This window comes from Pogona vitticeps, chromosome 2 (assembly GCF_051106095.1).
Source record: "Pogona vitticeps strain Pit_001003342236 chromosome 2, PviZW2.1, whole genome shotgun sequence".
Classification (NCBI taxonomy): domain Eukaryota; kingdom Metazoa; phylum Chordata; class Lepidosauria; order Squamata; family Agamidae; genus Pogona; species Pogona vitticeps.
This window is the reverse complement of record NC_135784.1, coordinates 165,679,119-165,699,495: the sequence shown is the minus strand read 5'-3', so window position 1 is coordinate 165,699,495 and position 20,377 is coordinate 165,679,119.

Genomic DNA, 20,377 nt, shown 5'->3' with positions numbered 1-20,377 from the left:
GCCAGTGACCATTGGAGCAAATCCAGAGCTATTACACGTCATATTTGTTCAAAGGGATTCTTCCCATTTGCTTTTAAAGAAGCATTGTCAAGCTCTGGGCATAGAATTCCTTTGCCAATTTAGTGGAAAGAGGCATTCTAATAAAGTCGTATTTCCTGCTCCTACATTTTAGCTCCATCAGCATTATCCTCCTTGTAACACAGGAATGTACAGCCAAGCCTACAACGGAAACCTGTGTGTTTACATTTCAGTGATCAATTGTGTGTATGCTGGTAAAATTCGCCACTGCTCCCTCATTCAGTTCTTCTTGTCCTTGTGCCTTTATTCATCTCTGTTGCTGTCTTGGCTACAACCACCTACCTGATCGCCAGGAATATGATGCTTTATACAGTATTAGTCAGGATTGCTTGCCTTTTCCTTCCAACACTGTCTGCAAAACATACCGTTGTTATCTCTGGTCCTGAGGATTTATGCAGGGGTGTGTGTGCTTAAAAATGTACGGCACTGTTTTCCGACACTAATCTGTCTTTCTGTGGGAGGAACTGAAACATGGGATTGCCGGCTCCTACAGCTGAAAGAAAGCTGGGCCAATGCATATTGTGTACCTGGGAGAAGTAAGGTGTTTCTGGAGTCAGACATTCTGGAACTTGAGGGAGTACTGCCTTTCTAGATAACAGGATCAGTGCAATGTCTGCTTCCGACCTAGGACTGCAGTTTCTATGGAATCCCTTGTATCCACAGATGCTTTGATAACAGCCATTGGCCACAAAACAAAACCCTATCTGTTTCTTATGGGGATAAAATTTATCTATCTAATGAAGCAACTACATGGTCTAATACCATGGGATTTGTTTCACTTATAAAATGGGTTAATTCAAAATGTTTTTTTAATCACCACATGACACAAAGGCTGATTAAAATTGCCCCAGACCTTTTTGCTCCCAAAGTCACTTTTTTTTCTGCTGCTGAGTGGCTTCTACTTTTTCAAGCCATAATGTGGCTTGTAGTTAGTGGTGAAATGTTCTTGTGAAGATAGGAGCCTATCTGTAGGTGGGTGTTTTGGTGATGTAGGCAGTTGAGATGTGATGTTCAGGTGGTGAGGGGGAAAGCAAAAGCAAAACAATATGATTGTAATGTGAGGCATTAGGTGCTAGTCCTGAATCCTGTCAGATCGCATGGGAAGCCCTTTTGTTGTGAAGCAAAAGCTTGGTGCTATTAATTAATTCACAAGTCTGAAAATGTCATTAAAATCACCTTTCCCCTTCCCATCCATTACTCTTTCCCCTGACTTTCAAGTAACACCTGTACCTCTGTTCACATGGTTTTAAACTGTGATTGGAAATGAGATAATTCCTGTATGTGTTACTTGAAAGTCAGAGGAAAGAGTAATGGATGGGAATGGAGAGGTACTGATCCCAGTTATGGAATCATTCTGACGTGTTAACTATGGTGTATTTTGCAAAATTACTGTTTGGACTTTTGATGCTCTACTTTAAGATTGTGACGTACTTTTCCATGTTATTGAAAAGTTTTTGAGAAATGAAATAGTCTGAAGCTTTAAATGAGAAAGCAGTTTCACAGTGAAGCATAAAAGGGTCAACTGAGGCAGGAGCAGAGGAAGAAAAGATTGGCAGAAATGGGGCCAGAGGAAGAAAGGAAAGGAGGGCAACCTCAAATGTGACCCTGCCTTCTAGTGACTCGGGCAGTCAGTCAAGCTATGTTAGCATAGGCAATTCATAGGAGCAGCCCATCTCCCGAAGATGTGGGGTGAGGTTCCCTACAAACGGAGAGTGGCAGATGCATCAGGAGCTTGATGGAGGGTTCTAGTGGCTGCAGTTTGGACAAAAAAAGAGGCTTTTCCAAGCCCTGATACTATAGCAACTGCAGGGAAACCTGATCAGGAATATGCAATGCCAAACCATGCATTCAATTCCAGGTATTGTTTAGCAGGGTTGAACTGGTATGGAAACAGGGAGTCTAACCAAGTGACCTATGTTAACCCAGGGTGAGCAGAGGGCAAGTGAAAAGTTTGGCACCACCTTAAGTGCTGGAGGTAGTCATGCTTGTTTATCACAGACAAGCAAGCTGTGTCTCATGTTACATTTTACTGACATGGGAAGGAAGGCCTGGCCTGGAAAAGGCAAGAAAGCCACACCCTCTGTAACTGGAGAATTGGGATAAAATTCCCCCTAAAGGCAGGGTAACTTAAGGACAAACCTGTGAAGTCATCGTGATGAAGGACAGTCGCAACAGTCACTGCAGGCTCAGACATGTCCTCATGCACAGTCATCCCAGGGTAGTTTGCTGTCCAAGGCAAAGAACAAGAGGGTGCCCTCTCCCATTCCATACACAAAAGCAGCCTGGACTTTCAGATGAATTTGTCATCAGCAGGGACAAGGGGGCTGATCCTCCACTGCACCAGGGAGGCACAGAGCAAGCTGCCTGGTGCCCAGCTCTCTCCTCCTTCTCTCAGCACCTGCTGCCTAGGGCAATTGTCCCACTCTTCCTAATGGAAGGGCTGGCCCTGTTCCCCTGCAAGTCATGGTCTGAGTAGTCATCAAACTAGCAGCTTTCAGACTGTCTTCCAGGACAATCTAGGATTTCTCTGAAATCCATAGCAGGAGTTCTGCGATGAAAAACATGAAAAATTTATGGGGAAAAAATCAGTACTGACGGGCATGCTCCCTCAACACTATAAATTGTCTTATGCAATCGTAACATACCAGGAAGCATTTTATACAATGCAAGCATCAAGAGAAAATACAAATATTAAAGCTATATTGAAGCAAAAATACCTCTGTACTGTAGACTTTGTATCATATACTAGTATTGCTATATATAAAAAGATATTAAATAGTATTAATTTTTATTTGTACGCTCAATAAATAATACACAGGAATTTTCAATTTTTTCTCTTTCCTAAAATGGCATATTTAATTCTGCATAACCAAATAATCTCTTCGAACCCAACAACATGCATGTGCAAAGAAAGACAGAGCTTGGTTCTGCAAGAGACTTGAGTGCCACAAATCTGATGATGCAGTGAGACATTCAAGTAAACACATATGTATAAAAGCTCCTGGGGTCCAAACTGAAAGAAAACAAAATATCACACTTTAGGAACTGATAGAAAGATAGAACCAACTAGATTTTGAAGTGGCAACCTGATTTGCCATGGATGTCTATGGAGCCTACGTTAGGGTTACAGACAAACAAATTTTCCCAGTGCCCAGGCAGGCAGAACTAACATAAAAAGAATTCCTTTCTATGTTTTTATTTTTCAGATGATGTGCTTTTATGCCACCTTTTCAGGAGAAAAAGAAGCAAAATGAAGCACCCCTCTCCATTTCAGATTTAATTTAATAAAATATTGAACTAGTTGAATAAGACTTGGCCACCAACACAAAAGACTTAGCTACATGATCTATAAGATTATTTTTATGTTTTGCTTTCCTGGCTATCATTAGAAATGAGTACAGACCAAGTGGTAGTCAGTGGAGGGTTGGGTTTTTTTAAAAAAAGAAAATCTACAGTTATAAGTAAATTACACCTCCCACAGTTTGCCCAACACTGATATTAACCAGAGCTGCTCCGTAAAATTAAGGATTTGCCTATTCTTTTAGGGGATCTTAAGTTGTCTTTGCTTGTCCCGCTATTACCTTGCCCCTGCCCTTTGCTTTGGTCAATAGCATCCACTGCAGTTCATCAAACAACCTAGTACTGTACTCCCAGATAGCCCACTGAGTTTGGGATCTCACAGTTGAGTCAGAAGTTAGGCGTTCACTTCCCCACTATGCCTTCTGGGAGAAGCGCTAGCCTGTGCAGCCTTGGGCAAGCTGCACAGTCTCAAAACAGCCTTGAAAGAAGAGAGTAGTGAACTATTTCTGAGTATACCCAGAAATCCCTGAAAGGCATTGTCATAAGTTGGAACTGATTTGAAGGCATAAACTTATTATTATCCTCTTGTCTCATATCGGGGGCATTTGTTGATTTATTAGCCACCTTTTTTTCCAGCAAGCATAAAGTGAAATACATGGTTCTCCTTCGCCTCTCTATCATCGCAATAACAATCCTGCAGGATATGTCACCCAGACTTTCTCAAATCCTAGCCCAACCCTCAAAATCACACACTGCCTCTCAGTTATCACTTCTAGCACTCATTCTAAACTTCTTCTGGTGGCTCTGTGTTACGAAGACAAGAGTGACTCTCAATGTAAATCCCAACTCAAAGATCCACCAAGAATACAAGATCAGAACCAGACCCCAAGCTGTTCTGCTATCAGAAATCCACTTCTCCTGGCAGAATCTGATTCTGCTGGCTGTTCTCAGAAATCCAGGCACCAAGCATTTGGTGGAGTTGATCTGCTGGTAAAGCTCTGCTGGCAGAAGAACAGGACAAGGAGAGGAAGGGAGTGAGAGAGAGGCCCAGATAGCTCAGTGAGTTAAGTACCTCATGGTGGAACCAGAGGTTGGAGTTCCTTTGCTCCAGATATATAACCACAATGGTGGCACAAAGTTAGGCCAGAGGAAGACTCGTCCCAAGTAATTCTAATTTGCTCCTTTTTGCTTTGAAAAAAATAAACCAAATAAAATAAAAATTAAGGCCTCCAGAGCCAAATATCCTGCTGGCAAAATAGGTTATATAAGGGTTCCCCCCTCCCCTCAGGATCCAAAAGGAAAAGAGGTTTTAAAGGATGGGGCATTGTTTTGTGCCATCCAGAAGTCAAAGTACGTCAGCCCACTCTCTTTCAGGGCAAGCCATGACCAACAGCAATCGATTTGGTGAAAACGTTTTCTTTTCCTTTTTTCCTGATTTGTTTCTCACTTCAGACTGGAAGTCGGCCCACAATCCTTATCTGCCACCCCCTTTTAATTGCCCTTTTATTGTGTTTGTCTTTTTGAGAGTGCCTCAAGCCACTTCTTAAATAACTAGCATTTTAATTACTTAATTAATTAATATATTCTTAAAGAGCCATCTTGTGGCTGAGGTGGTTCTGAAAGGTATCGCGCACAAACGAAGCGGGTGCCGTTCCAAATCCAAAACCCATCCCGCTCTGTCAAGGTCAGCGAGCTCAGACACCAGCCTCAAACAAGGCGGGTTTAGGAGTGGCTGAGACAGAAAGCCAGGAAAATAAGTGGATTTTTCCCCCCATCCAGTTGTCTCCCTTGACTGTTTTTGACACAATTCTTGATGTACTAGAGACCCCTGCTGGCCACTTGTCATACTCTCCGAGGAAAAATCGCCCCAAACTAAATAAAGGCTGCCTTCTGGATTCACCATTTTCAAAAATCCTTTTTCAGAATGAAACATAAAGTCTTTTCCTTAAGTGGTCCATGCAAATTAAATCCAGTGTACTGTAAAGGGATTACACTGATATAGATCTTGTATATGTCTATAGATATAGATATTCTTCTTTATGGCCGATATGGTTCCTTTTGCTTTTGACTTCTTCAGTCTGCAGCTCTGCCAGTTTTGGTTCAGCCAAGCACAGCGGGTGCATGAATAAGGAAGGTTTTTAAAACTGCAACCCTGTTCTCCTGGCTGTTTTCCCCTTGGCAGCCTGTGCCACTTTCCATTGGCATTTCCAGAGATGGTCCAAGGATTGAACCATTCTGCTGTATAGGGCACTGCTCCTGCAGTATTTGGCAGCTTTAAATAAAAATAGCAATGTTGGTCTAGGAGAGGAAAACAAAACTGAAATCTATGGGGAGGGGAGGGTAGTGAAGAATTGTGGCATTTGGGGTCATCCTAATAAAGGTATTAGAGCCCCACCCTGTGGGCCTGAAGATGGTTAATAACGTTCCCATTTTCAGTTTCCAGGGGCAGGAAATGAACAAAGGGCTCATCCAGATGTGGCATTCCTTCTTCCCCTCCCTGGGCTGCTGTGCACTACTTGATGTCTAATGAGTACAAATCTTACTGGGCTTTTTCCCCAACCTAACAAAAACAACAACAATGTTTTTATAATTTTGATTGACTGTGACTGGTATTTTTGAAATATAATAATATTCCTAAAGCCTTACTTCTGTTTTAAAAAAAGAAAGAAAAATACCTTTTAAAGAAATTGTTCAAAAGCATTTCAGAAAGCTTGAAGAAATGCTTTGGTGGGGATATTTTTCAGTGCTGATTTTTTTTAAAAGTAGATTAGTGCTACAATTGAAAACCTCTGATCTGAGCCTTTTGTAGGGGAGATCCACTGCTAATCCACACTGGAAATCAGCTATCGTTCAAAAAGGACTTTCAGAAATGCTGTGGGTCCCCTTTAAAATGATTTCTCTGTGCTGGAGTTTGTCCGAGTGTTTGCCTGTTTGTTTGGCTTGATAGACAAGCTGAACTATCGTGGAAAGGTTCCAGTCTGAGCCTTTCTGGAGTTGGAGATTCACTCCTCTTCCAACCCACTTCAGAAAACTCTTTTTTGTTTGCCGCTCTGCCATATGATAACCCAAAACAAGGACAGATGGGAAATTCAGTTCAGGGATTCTGTTATTGGGCTGCTGTTGCTGACTGCCCAAGAATAATGCTGCAGAGAGCAGACATGTTGATTTCCAGACAACTCACCACCTGAATATTGGGGTGCTATCAGTGCTGGGGTGCTATCAGTGCTGGCTAACAACAAGGCCAGTGGAGGTGATGACATTCCAGTTGAACTATTTAAAATCTTAAAAGATGATGCTGTTAAGGTGCTACATTCAATATGCCAGCAAGTTTGGAAAACTCAACAGTGGCCAGAGGACTGGAAAAGATCAGTCTACATCCGAATCCCAAAGAAGGGCAGTGCCAAAGAATGCACTCATTTCACACGCTAGCAAGGTTATGCTCAAAATCCTACAAGGTAGGCTTCAGCAGTATGTGGACCGAGAACTCCCAGAAGTACAAGCTGGATTCCGAAGGGGCAGAGGAACTAGAGACCAAATTGCAAACATGCGCTGGATTATAGAGAAAGCCAGAGAGTTCCAGAAAAACATTTACTTCTCCTTCATTGACTATGCAAAAGCCTTTGGCTGTGTGGACCACAGCAAACTATGGCAAGTTCTTAAAGAAATGGGAGTGCCTGACCACCTTGTCTATCTCCTGAGAAACCTATATGTGGGACAGGAAGCAACAATTAGAACTGGATATGGAACAACTGATTGGTTCAAAATTGGGAAAAGAGTACAACAGGGCTGTATATTGTCCCCCGGCTTTTTTAACTTATATGCAGAATACATCATGCGGAAGGCTGGACTGGAGGAATCCCAAGCCGGAATTAAGATTGCCGGAAGAAATATCAACAACCTCCGATATGCAGATGATACCACTCTGATGGCAGAAATTTATGAGGAATTAAAGAACCTTGTAATGAGGGTGAAAGAGGAGAGTGCAAAAAATGGCCTGAAACTCAACATCAAAAAAACTAATATCATGGCCACTGGTCCCATCACCTCCTGGGAAATTGAAGGGGAAGATACGGAAGCAGTGACAGATTTTACTTTCTTGGGCTCCATAATCACTGCAGATGGAGACAGCAGCCCCGAAATTAAAAGACGCCTGCTTCTTGGGAGGAAAGCAATGACAAACCTTGACAGCATCTTAAAAAGCAGAGACATCACCTTGCCAACAAAGGTCCGAATAGTCAAGGCTATGGTTTTTCCTGTTGTGATGTATGTAAGTGACAGCTGGACCATAAAGAAAGCAGACTGCCGAAGAATTGATGCCTTTGAATTGTGGTGCTGGAGGAGGCTCTTGAGAGTCCCCTGGACTGCAAGGAGAACAAACCTATCAATTCTAAAGGAAATCAACCCTGAGTGCTCACTGGAAGGACAGATCCTGAAGCTGAGGCTCCCATACTTTGGCCATCTCATGAGAAAAGAAGACTCCCTGGAAAAGACCCTGATGTTGGTAAAGTGTGAAAGCAAGAGGAGAAGGGGACGACAGAGGATGAGATGGCTGGACAGTGCGAAGCAACCAACATGAATTTGACCCAACTCCGGGAAGCAGTGGAAGATAGGAGGGCCTGATGTGCTCTGGTCACGAAGAGTCAGACATGACTAAATGACTAAACGAACGATCAGTGCTGGACTTGGTGGCTGAAGCCCAGGACTCTACTCAGCATGAGAAGGAGATGAGCCTGCAGAGTCTGAAAGACAGGATGGATAAAAAGCAATGATTTTTTTTTTAAAAAGTCTAATTGATTTAAATCATAATTTAGGTTTTTTTTTAAATATGATATTTAAAATTCAAATCATGATTAGTATGAACAAGAACCCCCGTGCATGTATCTTTGATTCTATATTGTGATGGAATTTGGCTGTGAGTCAAGTAAGCATGTAAAAAACCTATACAGTAGTTCCATATATTTCATGCTGGGAAACTCATGACAGCGTTTTGTTTATAAGCAAAATTCTCACATAAGGAAAACTAGAGTCTGTGTTTGAAGTGGGGAGAAACATGGATCTTCTCTCCTAATGATTTTGGCCAGACATAGCTTAGTGAAAGAGGACACATACTATTCATGCTGAAGTTCCCACATTCAGTCTAGGGTACCTCCTGTTTAAAGGATCTGATGGCAGTGGTAAATGATAAGAATCTCTTTGGCTTAGACCAGTGGTTCTTAACCTTTGTTACTCGGATGTTTTTGAACTGCAACTCCCAGAAACCCCAACCAGCACAGTTGGTAGTGAAGGCTTCTGGGAGTTGCAGTCCAAAACTCCTGAGTAACCCAAGGTTAAGAACCAGTGGCTTAGACTATTTGGTGGTCAAATAGACTAACCAGGCACAAAGCAGCTTCATATTGCTACACACATACATGTCTTCCTGAAGCTAACCATCACAAACCCCTTTTAAGTGATAGGCATTCTACAAGGACAATTGCTGTAATCTAATCTTTTGCCTAATAATAGCACTAAGTGCAATTCCATACTAAGCTAGCCTGTTTGGTTTTGGTTTTCTTTCAGAACTGCTTTTGTGTTGTTTCTTTTTTTTAAAAAAATATTTTTATGCCATACCATTTTACCCTATTGGGATGAGATACTATAGGTTCCCTAAAACAGATGTTCTCAATGCGTTGTACATGAACAACTGACAGGATGCCAGAGTCTCATAGGTAGGATGGAAGTATGTTCATAATGAGAAGTTATGGAATTATTTTTGGCTGGTTGTATGTGACATTAGTATTAGTAATAAAATTTTATTCCTAATGATACTGCTGCCTCTTTTTTATTTGTTATCTTTGTGTTTTACAGTTACCATAGGATGTGAACAGTATTATTAGAGTTCGCAACTACTAATGGGATTATTATTTTTGTTTGATTGCTTGCTTGCCTTTCTTTCCTACTGCCATTTTTTCTGACTTTAAAACTGACTGCAGAGGATAATTATAATGACAGAATGCTTGTCAACATACACATTTTCTTGGGGAAAGTGGACTCTTCTTTTCTATCACAATGGAACCCATGCAGTTTTGGGGGTTTTGTTTGCTTTTGCTTTGCTGTGATAGGATGATTGGTGGGACCTAACAGGCAAAAGGCTGAGAATCACAGTCTTGGAACATGCTAAAAGGATGCTATAGTATCAATACATTTTAAACATACGACAAAGGGGTTCTTCAGAAAATAGGTTAGTGCAGCTGTCTATGCTAAAGCACTGGGGTAGGCCGGAATAATTATGACAATGTTCTACATATCTGGGAAGTAATATGAGAGGACACAGGATAGCTCAATGGTTTAGGTCTCTGAGCCAGAAGTTGGGAGTTCAATTCCCCACTGGGCCTCCTAGACAGGGGCTGGACGTGATGATCCACAGGGTCCCTTCCAGCTCTGCAGTTCTAAGATTTTTACTTAAAAACACTAGGCACAGTCAATCAGAATTATAAAAACATTGACTAGTATTATGTAACAGATACAAGTTTTAACCAAAAACCTAAGTATCTGTTAAATATTGGTGCAGTATGTATGCTGTTCCTTATACTGCCATTTTTGTAGCTCTACTGGTGTTATTTCTGAGATCTGGAACTGCTTATAATACTGTGTGAAATTTCTTGATATTGTTCCCAAAGCCCTGGTGACTACAGGAACCACTGAAATGTGTTTCATCCGTAAGCAAGATGTTTCAACTGCAAGATCTCTGTATTTTGTCAGTGTTTCCAATTCTTTATTTTCAGCTCTGGCATCCCCTGGAATTGCAATGTCAATTATCCACAGAATTCTATTACTTTTGTGTCTGGTGTGTTATGTTCAAATTGTGTCTATCAGTTTGGATCTAGAAATCCCACAAGATTACTATTACTATTACTACTACAGTATTAGGTCTTATGCCACGTAAGGCTCCATCCAAAGCAGCCACAAAAAGCTTCTAATACCTGTAGCAGGCAACTGGACAAAGCTGTGAGAGAGCAATGTGCCCTTAGCTACCATCACATCTTCATTCCCAGTGCACCACACACACACACACACACCCATGATACTTTCCACTACAGGCAAGTGTGAGACTCCTTTGCAGAAACAAAAGCACAGCAATTATCGCACCCTTGCATGAATACTCGTATATCAATATTCACAGACTGGCTCACGTCTTTCAGCAAAAACATTGAGGGCAGCTTCAACATAACATCTTGTAAAGCATCATAAAAGAGCAATAAACCACCAGGATAAAGATGACTCTTAAAGTAGGGAGTTAATGAAACAAACAGAGGGGTTGCAGAGCGGCTTGGTTACAGGACGATAAAGCAGAGAGGAGGGAGCCGTTGTGCTACCAAAGAGCCTCAGGACTTTGTCTTGGGATGTGCAAGGGGAAAGTATGAGGACACCCCCTCTCTCCCTCCCTGTTTATAGCCACCACAAGCGTGAAGACTTTCCTCTAGGGGACATTTTACCATTCTCACCTTGGAAGAAGGGAAGGTGGAAAGAAATTGTGTGGCCAAAAGGAGAGTCTTGTCGGTTTCACCAGGGGGGTGGGTATTCTGCTTTGCTCTGCTTTCTAGGTCCACCTGTACAGGTGTATGCAACAGGTCTCCCTCCACGTCACTTTCACACAGATATTGGAAGGAAATTGGGAGTGGGCAAAATGAGAGTGACTGGGTTGCCCCCCAGAGGGTTCAGTTTCACTGGTGGTCGGAAAGGGAAAGATCTGAAGGAGACCAATGTAAGTTCCCCAGGTGGCTAAGCTAGACAGAGGGGGTCACAGGGATTCCCAGGCTTTCCCCAACATCATGTTAGGACTGTTAACAGGAAGGCAAGCGTAGAAGTGACTTCCACACATTTACCAGCTTGAGGCAAATGACCTCAAGTTGTTTTCACACACAGAACCTGATTGGACGGGTGCTTAAATCTTATTTCAATACACTGGCAACTAGATATCACACACAGACATGCACACACACAAACAGCTGAGGGACACAAGGTAATAAAGGATTATGCCCTGCAGGTTGTGCAGCACATAATTGCTGTGCCATCCAAGAAAAGGGTAGCACAGGAGAGCTGGCACTGCAGTACCCCACCATTTGCTGCCTGAGATGGTTGCCTCCTTTTTCCCAATAATAAGACTAGATCTGCGTCCATCACAATAGCTAGAGGGATTGTAATCATATTTAAGGCAAAAATAAGTGACATGTCTGAACGATGATAATGCACATTAACTGAAACCTTTGGATAGGTTACAAAATAGCAATCCATGTAGTAGCAAACATAAATGGGCTTTCAGGCTTACTGAGTTGCAAACATATGCACTGTGAATTTCATGTTCTCGACATACATTCGTTCAATCATCATGCTTGCGTGCAGGTGTTCTTAGACATTATGTTCATGTTCGGGGGGAGGGTATTAATGTAGCCCCCCACTTTGTGTTCCCACACTCTCCACATCAAAGTGGGAGACAGGGACCACATACAGACTCACTCCTGTGGCTGTTTTCACCAGCTGTCCATGAAAATCCAGGGAATTAAGTCCTACGTAGCTTCAGCTGTTGGGCTGTGATGGGAGATTTAATCCTGCATTTTGGAATGTAGCACGAAGGCTGGAGGATGGGGGAAATGTGAATGGCAAAAATGCAAGAGTGTTGTAAAACCAAGCCCTACGAAGAGGTGCCCACCTGGAGTCTAGGGCGTCTTCTTTTTTTAAAAAAGCCTCAAGAAAACTGAAAAATCTATTCAAATAGATAGATGCAAATATCGGTAAAGATAAAGATATTGTCCCCAACTATTCCTATGGAGAATGTTAGACTGGAAGGGATTATCTAACCTGAGCTGCAATTACACACGGACTGGGCAGATGGCATCTAACAAAGACCATGAATGTGCAATTAGAAAATAAAGAAACCCCTTCATCAGAGAATGCATTTTTCCTATTTAGGACCCAATGGCCAATCATCACACAAAGGGCAGATCACCACTCCCGGAATAAACTGGCAGATTTTTTTGATTCAGGCTAAAATCATGTGGACCTTAGCCCAAGGTTTAAGTTGGTGTGTGGGGTTGCACACCTCACCACTGCCTATAAAAAGAAGAAGAGAAAGGAAGGTAAGTCATGGGTGGTAACTGGAGGGGTGACTGGGTAGGCAATGGGTGGGCAATTCAGGTGGGCAGGAGGTGATCAGGCTTGTGATGGGGGCATCTGTTTGGCGGGGCATGCAATCGGACAGGTGGTGGAGGGGGCAATGAGGCTGTTGATGGGGCGATTAGGTGGGGGAAAGGCAAGCTTGGTGCTTTAATATTTTTTTAATTCCTGCTATCTGGTATAGTGCTGCATCAGATAGTAGGAATTTATTTAAGGACACAAATGTGGAATCAATTCCAATGAATCAATTCCACACGAGCCTCAAAATAAACAGACCTCTGCTAAAGGAACAGGAAAAGCTCACTCCCCTGGCAGAGAAATCCAGGCATGTACATGCCTTGTGCGTACACTAAAATCTAAATTGCGTTAGTTTTAGTCCAACATAATAAAAAAAAGGGGGGGTTTGGTTTTTTTGATCAGTGGGATCTGTTCTTGATCATCCCAGAGTACAAGCAACATGATAATGGGCTCAAGCTACAGGAAGCCAGATTTTGATTGAGTATCAGGAAAAACTTCCCAACTGTCAGAGCAGTACAACAATGGGAACAATGATGACAGGAGGTGCTGAGTGCTGCAACACTGGAGGCATTCAAGAGAAAACCATCTATCAGATCTGCTTCGATTTGGATTCCTGCCTTGAGCAAGGGGTTGGACTCAATGACTTTATAGGCCCCTTCCCAGTCAATTATTCTATGATTCTGTACTGCATGACAACATACAGAGCTCCTGACTATAGGCACGAAACAAGTAGAGCTTCCTTCTCTGAAGGACACTGGCACTTGGCTCCATCAACATGCCCCCTTAAAGTTGGCTTCCTTCCACAGTCTGTCCCCCACTCCACCCCTCCAAGTCCACACCCACTGGCCTTCCCTGACTGATAGGGTCAGGCTGGAATTTCATGATAATTGAATTCTTCACACTAGGCATTCCTTCATACCCCTGCCATCCATGACGGGGCTGGCAGGATCAGCCAGGACCAGCATGACTCCTTGTCTCTTTAATCCCCCCAACCCACCCAAGCAATCTCTTTGCCACAGAAATCTGTCAGGCAGTTTGCAAACATTATTGCGAGAAGGCTTGAGGGAATAAAAAGTATAACATCTCCAGACAAAGCATCCAGATGATAAACTCACACAGCAGACTTAGACTTTCGTTTGCTGGAGCTGGAGTTTTAACCCCAGCTAAGATATGAGAAAGCTACCTTTTTGGGCAGCAGCTTCTGGAACAGACAGGGTGGCCAGTAGGAAAAAAAAAACTTTTCTCCACTTGTGCTCCATTCCCTCTGTTATCTACATCCCCTTTCATGCAACCTCTCAGCCTTCTATACTGGCATCCATCAGTTGCTTTCCGCCAAATGTGTACATAATAATTAGACATAGGCTCTAGTAGGAATCATCCTCTTGGCACCACCAGAGAAAGTGGAGTGTTGGAATTACATAGCCGCTTAATTTCATCCTTTCTACACAGCTCTTGTGGGCTCAAGCGATAGGAGCTCTCTCAAAGAGGGTGGCTGCTTCAAAGCCATGTTATCCAAATGGACCTGAGCAGAACTCAGTCAAACACAAGTATTTCAGAGGTGCTTCTGTTGGGGAAGACTTGACCCAGTTCTCCAGCTGGGAGTCACAAAACAGAACACAGAGCAACTCTTACTAACAAAACCATAAAACGTTAACTTTCAAAAGCAGGAAAAACATAAAAATACGCACAGTACATGCATAAAGTTTCTCCTCCAAAATTAACTCCTAAATGAAGTTACTCAAAATACAAGCTGTATTATCACCAAGAATGTATAACATATATACAATAGCAACTACAAGGACAGTTCCTTTGTTCGGGAAATGCCTTTATCTATCCTAGCACCTCTGTTGACCTGACCCATCAAACATAACTAGAGATGGGCATGAACTGATGATTCATTGGTTTGTCCTGGTTCGTTTGCCACGGTAACAGGCGTTTGGTGGCTTGGCATCCTACCCTCTCTGATAGGCACCCACTCAGAGGCAGCATCCTAGCTTCCCTTCCTCCAGCTACTGCGTCTGAGTGGGCGCCCACAAGCGGTGGGTGGGGCACCAAACCACTGGATATCTGTTGTGGCAGTAAATGAATAGGCATGAACTGCTGAACCCGTGGTTCATAGCCATCTCTAAACATAACTTTCTGGATCTGCTCAGTGCCCATATATGGACACTTTAACATTACACTTGTTTCGCTTTCCCCCTTACTTCCAGAATCTTGAAATAACAAGAGACAAAGTCTCTTGTTTTCTGCCCCTGTGGCATACGGACCTTCTGAGTGGAAAATGACATCACTGTAAAGTGGGAAGGGGAGAAACTTGAGAACACGTCCGCCATTCAAGACTGGCAGGAGCCACTCCCCAGCGAACATCTCTACTATGCTGAAAAACATACACACACATGGCACCTTCATAATCTGTTTCCAAACACAGCTACAACGGCACTCAGAGAAAAGTAAACCACAGGGTGAAGTTTTCTCAAGACAGAAAATAAGCATGGATCTAATATCCAGCACCTTTTTCTATCTGGATCATCAATTGTCATGGAATTTCCTGCCTTTGTGGTACGTCTGAAGAAAACAGTATTTTGCTTGGTTTCTCCCAACCACATGTATTTTCTCCAGGCTTAATATTGAAGTTGGTTCCTGTCGGTGATATAGGCTTAAATTCTGGCCACAACTATACTTACAGAAATGGCCAACACAGTGATTTGTCATTCCGCATAATGGAAGCCCTAGTGTGGTTTTTAAAAGGATGCATTGGCACAATTTTAAACTGAAGTAGGGCTTCCATCCTGGCCATCCTACGCTGGGAGATGTCCCAGCTATGGACAGTGCTGGGTCAAGGTTCAAAATGTGGCAAGAAATAGAGCCACTGGAGCTCCTTCTCAGGCAAGAACAGCATCACACACTGCCTGATAAGAGACGGGGTGATTTCCAGGCCACCTTGGCATTGCTTCGCTGATAATGTTGTCTTTGCTGAGGATGGGGCAGGTCCAGTAGCTCCTTGTTCCTTGCATGGCTGCCCCAACCCCAGAGCTGCCATACATCCTGATTTAATGCAAGGATTTGCATTAAAGAACGGCATGTAAAACGGGCAATTTTAGATAACCTACAGAAACTGTGGATATTATCTGACATGTGCAAATCCTGCCCTGTTGCATAGTGTGGTAAGTCACAATTAGAGTACCACAGCTCTATAGAATCAGTGGGGATTTTGTGAGTCATGTCCTCCATAAGTTCATCCTCCAGGTTCCATAGATTCAATGGGCCAACACCAGTTGCAACTTGCTATGCTAAGCAACAGGATGTCAGCCATTGAAAGGGGAACTGTATAGAGATTTTCTTGGGTTTCTACAGTTTTTTTTTCTCCCTCCTCCTCCTCCTCTTATTATTCAAAACCCTGCCAAAGTTCAGCACTTGATTTCAAGGAAAGATATTTAAGTACATGGAAAATTATCCTGCTGAACTCAAAGATGTAAGTTGTGTGACTTTGCCTGGATCCCTTCCATTATTTAAACACAAATTGCTATCTTCCAGATTGCAATTTGAGTGAGTCTGCTGTTTTAATTTTATCATGACCAATTTTAAACGATCAAGGCAGAACTCCTATTCCTTACTTAAACAATGTCCTTGGCTCAGAATGCCAAGCAAACTGAACACAGGAGTAGAACATAATGACAAAAATCATGGAAGAATGTGGCAGACTAGGTATGTATCATGGCACTGGGCATTAATTTCTCTCTTTTTTAATTTTGCAAGTTAAAAATGCCAGTTAGGTTGAAGAAGCAACTTCTGGATCTTTTCCTTGGCAATTCAACTAAAACCAACTTTAGTCCTATTTAAAGTAGACCCATTCAGATGAATCAGACTTAATTTAGCTGTTCCATTCATTTCAATGAATCTACTCTAGGGGGGCAAATATTGGATTTAGCCTCTCGGCAGCTGGAAGCAAAACTGAGATGCATCCTTCAAAAACCACAAATACAGAAGAATAGGAGCTCAAAACTGCCCCCTTTCAAATCCCAGTAATATAAATGCTCTGTGAATAAAGTCATTTTTAACTTCATATAGCAGCAGGAAAGTCTTAATTGGTTTAAGGTTTAATCCCTTGATCTAGTCCAAAAAAAATATGGGCTGCAGATGTTATTATCGCTAGTATTTCAGGACTGGATAAATCTTTCCAGCTGCTCTCCTCCCAGTTGGGACCTGATCCTGCTTCATCAGTGGTCTGTTATTTCCCTGCTTTTTGCCCTCTGTCTTTTGGGAATGATTACAGAAGGGCTCTCCGCCTCTCAGGAGCAGCTGCCGTCTTCTAAGCCTGATGTGCCCTTGGGCCACCGGCTCCCTCCTGGGACCGGCCCACATCAGACCTCCGAAGAGACCTCACCTGCAAAGCCTTAAACCACATCTGCAGGCTTTCGTTCCCAGCCTCAGCTGCGAGGGAAAGGCAGCCTGGCTTCGGATGGCATGGAAGTAAAGATTAAAATACCACGTGCGAATGATTTATGGGTATGAAAGAATGCAGCTCAAAACTGGCAGCTTCGTCGTGCCCAGCGCGAAGGAGACGATTCAAGGATAATCGTGCAAAGAGTGTAAATGCCAAAGGAAAATGATGGCAAGCAGGGCTGTGAAGCGGTAGATCTGGATCTACCGGTAGGTTTGTAGGTAAATTGCAAAAGATCAGCCGAAATTTCTAAGCCTCAATTGTTTAAGAATAGCCGTAACAAAATGGTTTCTCCCCCCCCCCCCGCAACCCTACTACCCCTGCTGAACGGAAAAAAAATTTGGTGGAAGCAGGAAGGGATTTTTTAGCAAAGGTGCGCAGAAACTCCCTGGCTTCCTTTATCCACATAAAACACATACAGATCAGGGACGTCCGATCCTGTACCTTTTAGGAGACATTCCAGCCCACTCCATCACCGGAACCATGACTTTATCTGCAGCTTTCTGGACCTTGAAGGGAAAGGATGGAAATGCATAAAACTGGAAAACCAGGGTTTTTGACCTTTTTTTGGTGGGGGGTCATTCCTATTTTGAGGGATAAATCCCGAGGAGAGCAGGACAAATATTAGAATCATCAGCACATCATCAGGGGCATACCAGGAATGAACATCTGTATAGAAGACTGAGGGGTCATGTGAATGAGCCCTTACCAATCATACCTCCCACTCACTTGCTCCATGTTGTAAAAGGACACATGGCTGCTGAGCAAGGATGTGTATATGCCTTAGTTCTCTATTTATAGTCCTCATTGACCAACCCACTGATCCCAAACTGAATGCCTTCATGGATCCAGTGTACACCATCAGGTCACGCTCTCAAGGTACACAGATTCTGCAGCTTGCCTTCCACCTGCCGGCTGGATCACCATCTGTCGGTCTGCCCAGAGGCACTTGCCAGCCCCAGGGACTTGAGCACCTGACAAGGTTGATGCTCTGTAGTTTGAGAAACATGCCTGCCCAGCTTCTCCTGACAAATTAGCTAGGAAAAGTTTATGGAGATGAATTCCCTGCCATTATTTCTGCTGCAACCAATTACCTACCCAGGGAAGTTCACTCCCCTCAAAGCATAAACCCCTTGGCAGCTGCATAATTCCTATCCACTTTTTTATGCATATATACAGTATATGTATATTTACTTAGTTTGAGTTGATGGCCTTTTTTATGATGTAGGCTGTAAAAGCACTAGAGAACCTTCTATATAGCTTCTGCTGAGCCGCCTGGTAAATCCAGGTCAGCAGGAGGTGGAGAAAGAGAGGCAGGGAGGTGGAAGAAAAGAAGTGGCCTCTTTTCGCCTAGACTGCGCACATACAAACACACACGTCAGTTTGTTCTGCCACCTTTTGCCAACAGAAGCCCCTCAAGCAGAGATTTGAGCCCAAGCAGAGCTGTGTCCCTCACTGACTTACATGGAATTTCTGTTACTCCAATAACAGCTCACACGTCTAAGGTTTGGCCCACGGACACACAGAGCAGGACATTCAGTACCATCCAAAGATGAGGAAAATTCCTTTTTTTTAGACTACAAGAGGCAGCATATGGGAAATATAGTCCTACAAAGTAAGGTAATTATTCTCCCCTCTCCAGGTTGCATCTACTACTGCATAAGAAAAAAACCAGGATGGATAAAAATCAATGACTGTTTTTTGTTAAAAAAAAATTGATTTAAATCAAAAAATGATTTTTATATATATAGTACAAAACCATATTTTTAAATTTTAATTGTGGTTTAAATCAAATCCACCCTGAAATACATTTTGACCTGGGTAGAAACTATTATGAGAAATAAACCTCTTCCTTTGAACGGCCCTCAGTAGGCTGCTTGTTCCTTCACTCAGTCTGTAAAATGGGCATACTGACCTTGCCCAGTTACTCATTTGGAGGGCACTATAGAGAGCCTGTCATTGGAACAAAGGACTCTTTGGGTGTTAAAAATATCTTGTCTGTCACCTCCTGAGGTTTTCAGTCCTGACATAGCTTGTAAAATTAGACTCCTTTGGTTCAGGGTCAGTCTTCTGCATGCAAATACATGTTTCACTTGCAGGTCTGATTTCTCAGGCACAAAAGTCTGGCAGAAGCACATCTCTGAAACACTGCGATGATTTCAGGTAGAATGATGTGTAATTTGTAACATATTGTTTGGTCCTGAGATTAGTTACAAAAAGCACCATGTTAGAACACACAGGGTAAAAGTACTATGCATACACTGAGTACTAGGCATTAAAGGAGAACAACGTTTGGACCCCCAAATGTTTGAGTCTAGAACTCTCATGGTTCCTTACTATCAGCCATGCTGAAGAGGCTGATGGGACAGCTCTAGGCCAAAATATCTGGAGGGCCAAAGGTCCTCCATCTCAGCTGTTTATAAATGAGAGCTGTTCATCTGTTTTCACTTGCATCCTAGGAAACTATAAAATGCTTTAGAGAAAGTTTAACATTTTGCTAGTGCCTCCTCTCCAAGTTTTCTAATATAAAATAGATTCTCTTTTGTGCCTTCTGGGAGAAGAGCCAGCCTGTGTAGCCTCAGGCAAGCTGTATAGTCTCAGAAGGATACTAGAAAACCCTATAAAAGGTTGTCTTCAGTCAAAATCACAGCATGTAGCTATTTATTTATTTATTTATTTATTTATTTATTTATTTATACATACCATGCCCATCTGGCCTAAAAGACCTCTCTAGGCGGCTACTAGTATAATATAAACAATAAAATAATGCAAAAAAAAATACATAAACCATACTATAATATACACAATACAAAAATAAATAAAGAGAGAATAAACAGAAAAATCAGGTATTAGCTGAAGGGAAGGCCTGAATGTATAGTCATGCTTTTAATTGACTTTTAAAGGTGCCCAGAGTGAGGGCCGTGCAAATCTCAGGAGGGAGATTGTTCCAGAGGCGAGGAGCCACCGCCAAGAAGGCCCGGTTTCGTGTCTTTTCCTTCCGGGCCTCTCTCGGCGTCAGGCTCCTCAGCCTCACCTCCTGGCTCGCATGGATGATCCGGGTAGATCTTGGTGGGAGTAGGCATTCCACCAAATATCAAGGTCCTAAACCATTTAGAGCTTTATAAGTGAGCATTAGAACTTTAAAGTCTATGCAGAAACGAATGGGCAGCCATTGCAGCATGGCCAGTGTAGGAGAAATATGCTGGTATTTTCTCACTCCACTGAGGAGTCTGACCGCCACATTCTGGACCACTTGAAGTTTCCGCATCAGCCTCAAAGGCAGCCCCACGAAGAGCGCATTGCAGTGGTCTAATCTTGAGATTACAAGCGCATGCACCATTGTGCTCGTAATCTAAAGCACCATAATATTTATTATCAACGTCATACTGG